The following is a 12,381-nucleotide window of genomic DNA, read 5'->3' as shown; positions in this document are numbered from 1 at the left end:
CGGGGACGGACAATGGAGCTTTGGACAGTCATATTGTCATATTGGATGTATACAGTTTTGGGGGGCACAATGGCGGGTTGGATGTTTTAGCTGCATCGTTTAGCTCTTTTGTCTCCACTCCTAATCGAAAACTCCTGGACTGGTGGCCAGCCAATCACAGGGCACATATAGACAAACAACCATTCACACTCACATTCATACCTATGGACAATTTAGAGTCGCTATTTAACCTAGCATCCCAATTAGTTTGATTCCAATGTCAGTGGGAAACTGGAGAACCATCCATCTCCAATTGGATTTAGATCAATGTTATTCCTGTTTAGATCAATGTTATTAATGTTATTCCTTTGGAAGAAGTTCTTAGTCAGGTGGGCATTGTGAACTGCGACCTTGTCTAAAAATCCAGTCATTACCCCACAGACAAGGGCTTTCAGTCATGAAGGATGCCCCCCCTGCAACATCTCCCCGTAGCCATCTACCGTTTGACGCCCCTGCACAACCTGAAACTCCATTGTTCCATTGAAGGATCCCGATGTCGCACTCTCCATTGTGCTCCATTGTCATGTCAGTAATGTTGAACGCCATCAGGACCGTCAAGGTTACGTTTACATTTTCGTTATTGGACTGCAATGGGTACCATTACCAAACGTAACTTTGGTCGAAGACAGTCCGGTGTCTTAACGGACAGCCAATCGGATCCTGCGGCTCAGGGCCTGTGACATTTTTTTGGGACTCTACCACTTGACTTTTTTGTTCTAAATCCCTCAGGGATCTCTGAAGAAGTTTGAAATGACAATAGCCACGTTTACATGAGGAGTTTTTCTCTTTCCGAATGGAATCTTTCCGAATGACCTTTCCGAAAACAATGGTATCCATGGAAAGGATTTTCCAATCTCCTGTTGACATGCGCCGCTATAATCAAACAGAATAGTCAATGGGAGCATACGCAGTAAAACATAAACATCAACGTGATACCAACTTCCCAGAGTTTTTCTTTCACTTGTTGGAATAACTCTTAAATCTTGCTAATATTTTATAATTAAACTCGGGACATGTTTTATACAGATATATATTTTCTTTTTTAATAAAACTGGACTTGAATGGCGTATAGAAGGGTTTAGATTCTGTTCCACAGATGGCGCTAATGCACACGAAAGCTGCTTGCCAACCGCCAATAAACAACAGAAGAAGAAAAACACAACAAAGAAGTTTGAGTGGGTACAAGATACCTTAATCGGATTGGGGAAAGGAATATTCCACCCTTGGGAATCCGATTATATATTCATTCGGATTGGCACTTTTCTTTCGGAATGAGGTGTATACAAAGTTTAGATTCTTCCCGTTTGAGCAAATAAACCGAATGCAATTGGAATATTTGGGTCCATGTATACGTGGCTAATGTGAATACCTGACATTGACATTGAATCCACATTTTTGACAAGAATTTTGGCTTCTAAAGGATGTGGTCTTAAACGTTTGACAGCCTGTTTTACGTTAATCACTGACTCCCATTTCTCCTTTTTGCATTTTAAAGATCCGCAAAGAACTTCCTTAAGATATAGAATGTCAATTCTTCCCATTGTTCAACTGTTCTGCCAATTTTTATCAGGATATTAACATAATAATTGGCATTATATCTTCTAAATCTAGCATATTGTACCACTGGTTTACAACCGAAGCTAGCAAATGGATTCAAAGACGGTCATTGGGGAGGTGAAGGGTCATTGTTAATGGCTTATATATAAGGGCTATAATTGCGCCCCCGATCCCAAAGGGGGAATAACTTTCTGGGAAAAGCCTCTTTTAATTGATTGCAATAAGTATTGATAAGTTAAAAGCAGTTTATTTTCATGTTTTGTTTTTTTTTTCAAGTGTGACTTAATTGGGATTTTATTGCCCTTCATTTCAACGATGACACCACCTCGGCTGGGGGGGGGGGGGGGGGGGGGGGTCAACGGCGGGGCTGCGATCGGCCCGCCGACTAATTGCGTTCGAAAAAAAAAAAAAAAACGTTTCGGGGAATACATCGCTGGACGCTCAAGGACAGAGCCAAGCAAGATGTCCAGAAATAAGACGGGATTAATTGAAAATCTTAATTACTTTCCGAGGGCATAAACATCTCAATATCAATTAAAATGAGTTTGCGGTGCACTCTGAGGATATGAGGTGCAGTAGTTAATTAGATGTAGCGACTGACGGTTGAACTCCACGTAAAGCCCCCTCAATTGAACGGCTATGATTTAAAGGTAATGAATAATACATGCCCGGCTTTACTTTTACTCTTAACACTTTTTTTTTTTTGGGGAGTATTTTCACCTGTTATATGTGTCACCAAAGTCGAATGAGCAAAGTTGAAGGTTAGACAGATAATACAAAGTATATTCAGGTCCTAATTTAAGTTTTTCTTAAATTATAAGAGTGCATATTAAGCAGTTATATGACGGAGGCCAACGGGGAAATAATATCCTCCAGCCGCCTCATTCGTGCCACACGGTTGACTAGGCAGATAAAAGCCGGGCACACACACAAAAAAAAAGTGGATGAGGAAATGTTTTTCGGAGGGGGGTAACGGTGATTGTTATTCAAAAGGGACGCCCCTCGAACCTCAGCCGGCTGTCATCTCCGAGAATGTCACACTTTCTTGCTATTTATTCATTTATCTACCACTTTTTCCCCAATTCGGCTCTATCTTTTGCAAATTATTCAAGCCCCCCCTTTTGTTTTCACTGTCACACCCATCCACCCAACATACACACATACACACACTTTCAAACTAGAAACGGGTCCAGTCATGAGCCATTTAACCACGGGGGGAAAGCAGAGGGGCCCCCTCTAAACAGGTCCTCCCAAACCCATCTAGGTGGCGCATTGGAATAGTGGAGTAACAAATGGACAGTGGAAGCGGTTTGTAATGGTGATTAGAGTCTGAAATTGGTTCAGATTTACAGTGTCAGTCAGAGATGGAGAGGGAGGAATAAGCAGTCTAAGCGGTCTAATGGATCCATCAGCGCGCTCGGGCGGCTCGCCGGGCCGAGCGGGGTCACCAGCCATCCGCGGGCGCCACAAAAGCACTTCAATTTTGTTAGGAAATGTATCAATTTAACCGACTCCAGCGCCACACTGGAAACCTAATGAATCTGGACTCAATTTTCCAGCACACTGACTCTGGCAAAGCAGAGGAAACAATGTCGGCGACTAAGGGGTGAAGTCGGGGTGTGTGGGGGCAAGGGCGGCCTCGGCGTTTGTCTAGCGGAATAGCAGCGGTGACGGCTGCTGTCACTCATCTAACAATCGTGTCATTAAAGGTAAATTGGCTTCGATTTCAGCGGGATGATAATGCTAATTGAGTAGCAAAACATAATACCGGGGAGCTGTTGTGTGGGGTGGACGGGGTGCAGTGGGGGCAGATTAAATGGCCACACAATGGTGGGCTCCGGGCATGGCAGATGTTGCTTTGTGTTGACGACTGAATTGACATATCTCTTGCTTGTCAGGCCGCGGCTTTTAGAGGAGACTTAACAGGACCAGATGGCCCCCGCACAGCTGAATAAAGCAGTTAAACAGTTTGAAGACAACTCGGACTCGGAGAAAACGTGCCGCTCGGTAATTAAACACGAGCGGGGGCCCCCGCTCCATCGACCCAGGCGGTGCCTGACGGACCGCTAATGAGGCGACTTTACACTGTACTTAGGCCACTTAGGACCATGTGTACATGGGTACTTTTAAAAAGAAAACAAAACTCTCCATGCAAAGCTATTAACAGGCCGTCACATGCATAGCAAGGCTACAGGTGGCGCTATAGCACCAAACTGGAAGGTCATTTTAGACACGACCAAGCTTTTGGAGGAGAAACACCCGAATAGGAAAGAAAAATTAAGACAAAAGGATCATCATAAAGGTGATTAATAGTCAATGGTGCAACAGAATTAGTTTTTCCACAGTATGCCATAAACGCTTAAAAATACACCTTTATTCATTTTCTACCGCTTATACTCACAAGGGTCACAGGGGTGCTGGAACCTATCCCAGCTGTACACCCTGGACTGGTCGCCAGCCAATCACAGGGCACATATAGACAAACAACCATTCACAGTCACATTCATACTTATGGACAATTTGGAGTCGCTAATTAACCTAGCATGTTTTTGGAGACCGGAGAACATACAAACTCCACACAGAGATGGAATTGAACTCGGGTTTCCTAGCTGTGAGGCCACTGCACTAACCACTTGTCCATCGTGCAGCCTAAAATTCACAACAAAAACACCAAAGAAAGGGGTTCAACGTCCATTTTTTTGTCATTTCAGGTTGCCACTGGGTGGCGCTCTAACTAAATCAAGAAGTGACCGATGCATAGCCGCAGGGTACCATCTTCATCATACACACCAAGTATAATGAAGATCTGACTTGGTGGAGTCGACTTCTTCACGTTTACAAGTTTGTGGCGAAACATCAAACTGATTGTACCGTTGCCCCGCCCACATTCTATGAGGTAAGCTGAAATACTTCACAATCTGTCATTGTTAATCTTTGTAGTATCGATGATTTTGATTTGGGCTCATTTGGTTCAAATCGCAAGGACGGGGGGGTCAAAATACAAACTGTCTGGTTCAATGTCTGGTTCAAACCAAAATGGCTGATGTACTTTGTATATCCTGTCATGATAGATGGTGATATGTGAACCTAGTGGCAGGGGCTTTTTTATGTGGGGGGGGGGGGGGGGGTTGTCTTTGAGATCCCTTTTTTTTTTTTAACCCTGGTTTTGGCCCAAATATCTGGTTCAAACCAAAATGGCCGATGTCTAGTTTTTATGCCATCATGAGTACTTTGTATATCCTGTCATGATAGATGGTGATATGTGAACCTAGTGGCAGGGGCTTTTTTATGTGGGGGGGGGGGGTTGTCTTTGAGATCCCCTTTTTTTAACCCTGGTTTTGGCCCAAATATCTGGTTCAAACCAAAATGGCCGATGTCTAGTTTTTATGCCATCATGAGTACTTTGTATATCCTGTCATGATAGATGGTGATATGTGAACCTAGTGTGAGTTTGGGGGGGGTTGTCTTTGAGACCCCCCCCCCTTTTTTTAACCCTGGTTTTGGCCCAAATATCTGGTTCAAACCAAAATGGCCGATGTCTAGTTTTTATGCCATCATGAGTACTTTGTATATCCTGTCATGATAGATGGTGAAATGTGAACCTAGTGTGAGTTTGGGGGAGTTTGTCTTTGAGATCCCCCCTTTTTTTAACCCTGGTTTTGGCCCCAAATATCTGGTTCAAACCAAAATGGCCGATGTCTAGTTTTTATGCCATCATGAGTACTTTGTATATCCTGTCATGATAGATGGTGATATGTGAACCAAGTGGCAGGGGCTTTTTTTTAAGTGGGGGGGGGGGGTGTTTTGTCTTTAAGATCCCTTTTTTTAACCCTGGTTTTGGCCCAAATATCTGGTTCAAACCAAAATGGCCGATGTCTTGTTTTTATGAGTAATTTGTAATTTGGGGGTTTTGTCTTTAGGACCCCCCCCCCTTTTTTTTTTACTTGGCCTGACTTTTTTTGTTTTCATTCATGTTTATGTTAATAATAAGCACAACAGTTCCAACATGGCCTACATAAGGAAAAATACTGGACTTTTCCTACAAATCAACTTTCACTGACCTAAAACACAGATTGCACATGGATTTATGCCCCCCCCCCCCCCCCCCCCCCAACAAGTTCTGCACTAGTTTGCTTTATTTAGCATCCCTGGCTCTTCCATTATCCAGCTTGTTCCCGGTGACGGAATCATCTCATAACTGAGGTCAAAGCAGTTTGTTCAATGGCTTCTGCATGAGAAAAGATTGAATCTAATGTTGCATAAGTAGATTATTTTAACTGGCAGCCCATTTGGAGGATTACCACCAACCTTTTTTTTTTTTTTTTTAGAATGATTTTAACACACACCTTGGACTGAAGCGTTGAATGCAGTTGAGTGTGAACTTGCATGGCTACATACTTTTATACACGAGACATAATAATACAGCCCCCACGCTTTGTCGGCAGTGTTATGGAGTAGAGAGGCTGCCCCCTCCACTTGACCTCACCATTATGGCGAGCGCTGATCTCATTTGACAAGGCCGGCTGGAGCGGCCCCTTCAATGTCTGACAAGTCTTTGGAGAAAATCCTCCTCAATGCAGTATTAATATTAAATGGGAGGAGTAGACCGGGTCCGGTTGTAATCAGCCTGCTAAGAGAGAAAACGCAGGAGAGAGGGTGATGGTTTTATTGTCACTTCAAAGACACTCTGTAAATTGCAGCGCTACCGTGGAACTCCAGTTGATGATGTATCTATCCTGATGGATTTTTATACTAAACGCTCTAACATCAAAGCACAAGTGCTAACAGTTTGCTTTTTCTTTGGCTTTTTAGCCTTGGCCAGGTTGTTAAAGGTGGCGTCTATTATGCTTTTTCTACTTTCCGGACCGATAAATATAAATAGAATGTTGTATTCTCATGTTAAACAATGCCAAAGTTTCAGGTAATGAGGTTTGCGCATTTAGAAGTGAACCCTGAAAGAAGTTTGTGATGGCTCAAAATGCTGGGTTTGAAAAGGCGTGGTAAAACTGTTCCTTTGTGACATCACAGAGGGCGGATTTCCTTATATGTAAACTATGTCATGTATAACAATAGGTCCCCTTATGTATGCTAAAAAGGGGGGTCTGTGAGTCATAAACAGACATAGATATTTGTGTAAATAAACATAGGCCGTCCACCCCTTGTCCGTTAGCTTGTTAGCTTCCTTTGTCGCGAGTTAACAATTGCAGTCTAAGTGTTCTGGAGCTGAATCTGGCCACTTTTATTACAAATGTTGATCCGAAATCTGATCCCCCAAATGTATTTTTTTTGGGGGGGGGGCTGTGAGTCATAAACAGACACATATATTTGTGTAAATAAACATAGGCCCGTCCACCCCTTGTCCGTTAGCTTGTTAGCTTCCTTTGTCGCGAGTTAACAATTGCAGTCTAAGTGTTCTGTCGCTGAATCTGGCCACTTTTATTACAAATGTTGATCCGAAATCTGATCCCCCAAATGTATTTTTTTTGGGGGGGGGCTGTGAGTCATAAACAGACACATATATTTGTGTAAATAAACATAGGCCCGTCCACCCCTTGTCCGTTAGCTTGTTAGCTTCCTTTGTCGCGAGTTAACAATTGCAGTCTAAGTGTTCTGTCGCTGAATCTGGCCACTTTTATTACAAATGTTGATCCGAAATCTGATCCCCCAAATCTATTTTTTGGGGGGGGGGCTGTGGGATCATAAACAGACACAGATATTTGTGTAAATAAACATAGGCCCGTCCACCCCTTGTCCGTTAGCTTGTTAGCTTCCTTTGTCGCGAGTTAACAATTGCAGTCTAAGTGTTCTGTCGCTGAATCTGGCCACTTTTATTACAAATGTTGATCCGAAATCTGATCCCCCAAATCTATTTTTGGGGGGGGGCTGTGAGTCATAAACAGACACTGATATTTGTGTAAATAAACATAGGCCCGTCCACCCCTTGACCGTTAGCTTGTTAGCTTCCTTTGTCGCAAGTTAACAATTGCAGTTTAAGTGTTCTGTCGCTGAATCTGGCCACTTTTATTGCAAATGTTGATCTGAAATCTGATCCCCCAAATCATAAACAGACACAGATATTTGTGTAAATAAACATAAGCCGTCCACCCCTTGTCTGTTAGCTTGTTAGCTTCCTTTGTTGCGAGTTAACAATTGCAGTTTAAGCGTTCTGTCTCTGAATCTGGCCACTTTTATTGCAAATGTTGATCCGAAATCTGATCCCCCATATCTGTTTTTTTTGGGGGGGGGGCTGTGAGTCATAAACAAACACATATATTTGTGTAAATAAACATAGGCCACCCACCCCCGTTTGTAGTGTTGCACTCATTTCAAGACCAAAGGGAAGATGATTGTGTTGTTATAGTGAAGTCTTTTTTTTTTTTTCCTCATGGCCGCTCCAAAGACATTGGGTAAATTGCGGCGCTTCAGCGGAAGTCAAGTCGATGCACCTCCTGTGACAGTGTGTTATTCAGTCATAGCTATTGTATTTGACTGACTATTATCTCTGGGGCCGTCGGGCCGGCCAAATAGAGCTGAGAAAGGCGAGGCGTGCGGTATATTCTGCTGTCTTTTCTGTTTTCCTTCAATGAGAGCAGAGGCTGAGCTTTGTTTATTTGCTCAGGAACAAACAGATAGATTTGTGCCGAGGCCCCGCCGAGAGGGGAAGTTAGGGATGCTATTTTAAAGGTTGCCACCGACTATTTTATGTCGGCACTCTCTCCCTCGTTCGTGCCTCCCCAAGGTGTTGCACTGCCAGACATTTAATGGAGGGACTAGCGGTTTCATATCAGTAAGCGAAATCAAATAATGCAAGATGATTTACTCCCCCTGGCAACTAGGGAGCGTACTTCTATCAAACCCACCGGTCCCGGGGCTTTGGCGTAATCAGCTTGAAAATATTTCAATTATTGTGTTGATTTTAGTGGATTTGAGGAAGCGTCGGCCGCGCGCCTCCACCGCATTCCACCCATGACCCGCCGAGGAAGGCATTGATTTAAACAGGTGTCAGCGCAGGAAGCATAGAGGCAATTTAAATGGGAATGGGATGGCAAAGTCATTGAGCGGTGTTGAGTGCGCGTGTGACATCTACCCGGTGTCGCCGAATCAATGCGGCTCAGCTCCACTCGGGAGAAATCATCCATCTGTTGGACCGCCGCAGCAAAGGGATTGCTTTTTTGTGCACGGCCTTGTCTGCCATATTGTTTGTTTGGAGCAAAACTGACTCTTTAGAGCACTAAACCAATTAGAGATGAATGGATTCTGTCAGTGAAATAGACATAATGTGCTTTGTTATTGCCACTAGTGGGAAGTTTTTGCAGTGGGGAAAAAAGTTGGAATTGTCGCTGAACGGATAGGGATGTTCAAAGTGCGGCATGGGGTGGAATTTTTTTTTTTTAAATACAGTGAAACCTCAGTTTTCAATCCCTCCTTTATCACAGTTAATTGATTGCAGACCCCTGCTAAATGAATTCCCGCTAAGTCGGATTTGTTATTTATGAATGGAATATTTTCCTGGTCAAGGCATATAAAACCTGTTTATGATCTTCTAAATACATTTTTTAACATTATTCGAGCCCTCTAGAGATTAAATAACACCCCTATAGTCACTTTTGCACTTGTATTACTTAATATACAGTTGTAGACATAACAGTAAATAAGCTATTTCCTACATAAATAAGACTTAAATAAGACGTATGCTTGTGTGTTGCTATAAATGAGCAGTGATTCCCACCCAGGCAGGGGTACACGAGGAAATGTAAGAAATTATAAGTAAATATTCTCAGTCATTTCATATTAAGCCAGCAAATAAAATGAAACATGTGTGCTACAACTAGTTTCTTCTGAGCTTAGCTTAGCAAAGTTTTAACAACCGCTACCTGCTAGCAAATGGATAAATGGCTGAAAGGCCCAGTTCCTCTGGATTCAGGACAGGGTTCAGAAAAGTGTCAACAATTGACGAATAATACAGCATAATCAACCATGAAACAACAGCACGATTTATTAATTAATATTTATTTAGGTCAAAAATATTGCGTTAATGGCGGTAACTTATTTATTTCATCAATTACGTTAAAATGTTTAGCGTAATTAACACATCACAACATCATAACAGTCTTTTACAACTTTACTACAACAGTTCAACACCATATATGGATCGACAACTCGCAAAACTCGTATATATAGGCCTCCTCTTGTCACGAGACGGCCACAAGATGCATTCAGGGACACTCTGAAAATCATATAATGTCATAACTATGTGTGTATGTGTGGTCAAAATAAACCGAAAGACAGATAAAAACAGTAAGTGAATATTCTTCGAACTCACTAACATAACTCTTACGGGGGAAGTGCAATTTGATGCATTAAAGTTTGCTCGGAAAATAATCGGTGATTGCTAATTGGTGAATAATCGTGATTAATTGATTAATTTGACTAAAATTTTGAATCATTTGGCAACTCTACTATTTTTTTTATAACTCAAAAATAAGTTTGACGATAAGAAATCTCTTTATTGCAACAACAAACCAGGCTACTGTCAGCTGAACCACGCCAAAACAACATCAGCAAACTCAACTGTCTTCTCTGTACACACACACACACACATGGTCAGGACTTTTGCCACATTCAAGGACAGTCAGAATCAGTGGAAAAGTACCCCGGCTTTAAGATGATGTCGAAAATTGATGTAAGTACTGATAGCTATTTTCAATGCTAAAAAGTATGTGCGTTACTAATTAATTGCTGCTTACAAGCTCCTATTGTTAATTTGTGTTTTATTAAAGTAGTTTGTGTACGGTAGGAAAAAAAAAAAAGCACAATTGTTCACTTGCAAAGGTGCTAATGTGCACACTGGCGGTAATCCTCTTGCAGAATCTCACTTTCAGTGGTTAGTCCATTATGATTCCGAGGTGTCATAATTTAATCGCCTTGTTTTCTATCGCCCGCGGATACTTCAGGGGCCAGAAAGCAGCTGTGTTAAACGCGGCTCGCTTTGCTTTCTCTCGCTCTCTCTCTCTCTCTCCCTCTCATCTTAATTGGAAACACTGGGGGTTTGCATCCCTTTCACTTTCACTTGACCTTAGAAGATGAACCGCTGATAAAGATGAGAATCATTATCTGCCCAAGAGAACTCAAGAGGAATCATTTCCTCCTTCTCGTGTTCCGTTCATTAATTTGCGCTTTAAGATGTGTGAGCGAGGCTTTAAAAGTCAGAAACGACGCTGAGTGTGGTCACTTTATTGAAAACTCCCTAATTGGAAATTACACTTTTATTCATCTGGGATAGTTCTCTCAAGTGGGACAATATGGATTGATCAACTGATACACACAAGACTCCAAAGACGGCAAGCTAATTTATGCTAATTCATAATAAAGCCTTAACCCTTAATTGGTGGCGGCTATGTTAATTAACATGTTAATTGGGAGAGTTTCCAGAATAACGTCATTTAAAAACAAGTCAATTAAGACATTCTTGTCTGTTTATCTGGAGGAAATGATTCCTCTTTTTTTTTCCCCCGTACCAAAGAGTGGAAATTCCCAGAAAAATTCGCAATATGGGAATAATGCAGATACATTTGAATGGATGCTTAGTAGTAAGTGTTTGATCTATGTCCAAGTTAAAATAAATCTAATAAATTTGTTCCAATATACTGACATAAATTAGCTAAAGCCAAAATGATTCATACATTGGTTTGCTTAAAAGGGATTTCGTTTTTACAATGTATTAATTCATTTTAAAAATAATTTATTATGATAATTTTGATCAGAATTCCTGGTAAATATTTCCTTTCTTCAAAATATGTAAAAAAAAACAATAATAATAAAAGAAATAACTACCTAATAAAAATGGCACATATTTGTAACAGCGCTAGCAAATTGAGCTTAACACAAAGGGCAAGGCTATGCTAGGCTAATGGGAAGCTAACTGCTTTTTGCATTTAACATGCACCTGACACATGGTTTGATACTTTTAATCCTAGCATAATCGCTAGCATAATGCTAGCTACATTTGTTTCATGTGAGGGATTTGACCAGTCTTTCCTTCCTTCCTTGTTTAGGTAAGCCCTGACCAACAATTCCTAGTGACTAAATTGATGGAACAAACCAAGTGTTTTTTTAATTCACTTTCCTCTTCTCTCATAAAAAAAGTCAGATAACATGACTTCCCCAGCCTTATAGCATGCTAATAGTATTGCTATTTATGTATTGTTTTTTGTTTTGTTGTATTGTTGTATAAATTCAAGGTGTGGTTATACATGGTACAGTCCAAACTCCCCCCCTTGCTATAAAATGCAATGGATGCCTTCACTTCCTGTTTGGCAGTATGTCAAGGTGAAGATCCATGGAGCCCAACGTTTTGGCGCAAAAAGTGAGTTGAGTCAATTAAAAACATTTTACAAATGCATGCTGTTGCTAATAAAGCGCATATAAGCTTCTTGAATATCTCAAAGTGAGGTTATTTTCTATTCAAGAACTATTCTAAGGAACCTTTCACAAGTTAAGCTAATACTAACTGGGTTAAGCTAATGGGTGGCTAATAGAGGCCTACTTCCTGTTACCAAGCCAGTCTGTAGTCTCTTACTATGTTCAGTTGAACAAGGCCTAAAACTACAATGTTCAGCCTGGTGACATTTTGCTTAATCTATGTTTAATTATTTGATTTATGAGAAAGAGAAGCTAGCACTTCCTTTCACAAGTTTAGCTAATGCTAACTAGGCTAAGGTAATGGGTGGCTAACAGTGGGTGTTTGAGAAGCCTACTTCCTGTTGCCAAGCCAGTCTGTAGTCT

General features: G+C 41.4%; 1 protein-coding gene across 3 annotated transcripts in view; it reads left to right on the top strand.

The window, feature by feature from the left end:
* Positions 1–12,381, top strand: part of galr2b (galanin receptor 2b) — a 126,341-nt gene that overhangs the window by 74,741 nt on the left and 39,219 nt on the right. For 2 of the 3 annotated variants that reach the window (XM_078797467.1, XM_078797469.1), the window contains exon 1: positions 11,873–11,962. The gene's annotated coding sequence lies outside the window, so the exon portion shown is untranslated. Of the gene's footprint in view, positions 1–4,307; positions 4,493–11,872; positions 11,963–12,381 lie in introns of those variants that run through there. The other variant, XM_078797466.1, reaches the window with a different exon arrangement.

This window comes from Doryrhamphus excisus, linkage group LG16 (assembly GCF_037039965.1).
Source record: "Doryrhamphus excisus strain RoL-2023G ecotype Guam linkage group LG16, RoL_Dexc_Guam_v1.1, whole genome shotgun sequence".
In the NCBI taxonomy this organism is placed as follows: domain Eukaryota; kingdom Metazoa; phylum Chordata; class Actinopteri; order Syngnathiformes; family Syngnathidae; genus Doryrhamphus; species Doryrhamphus excisus.
This window is presented reverse-complemented; position numbering and strand designations above follow the sequence as displayed.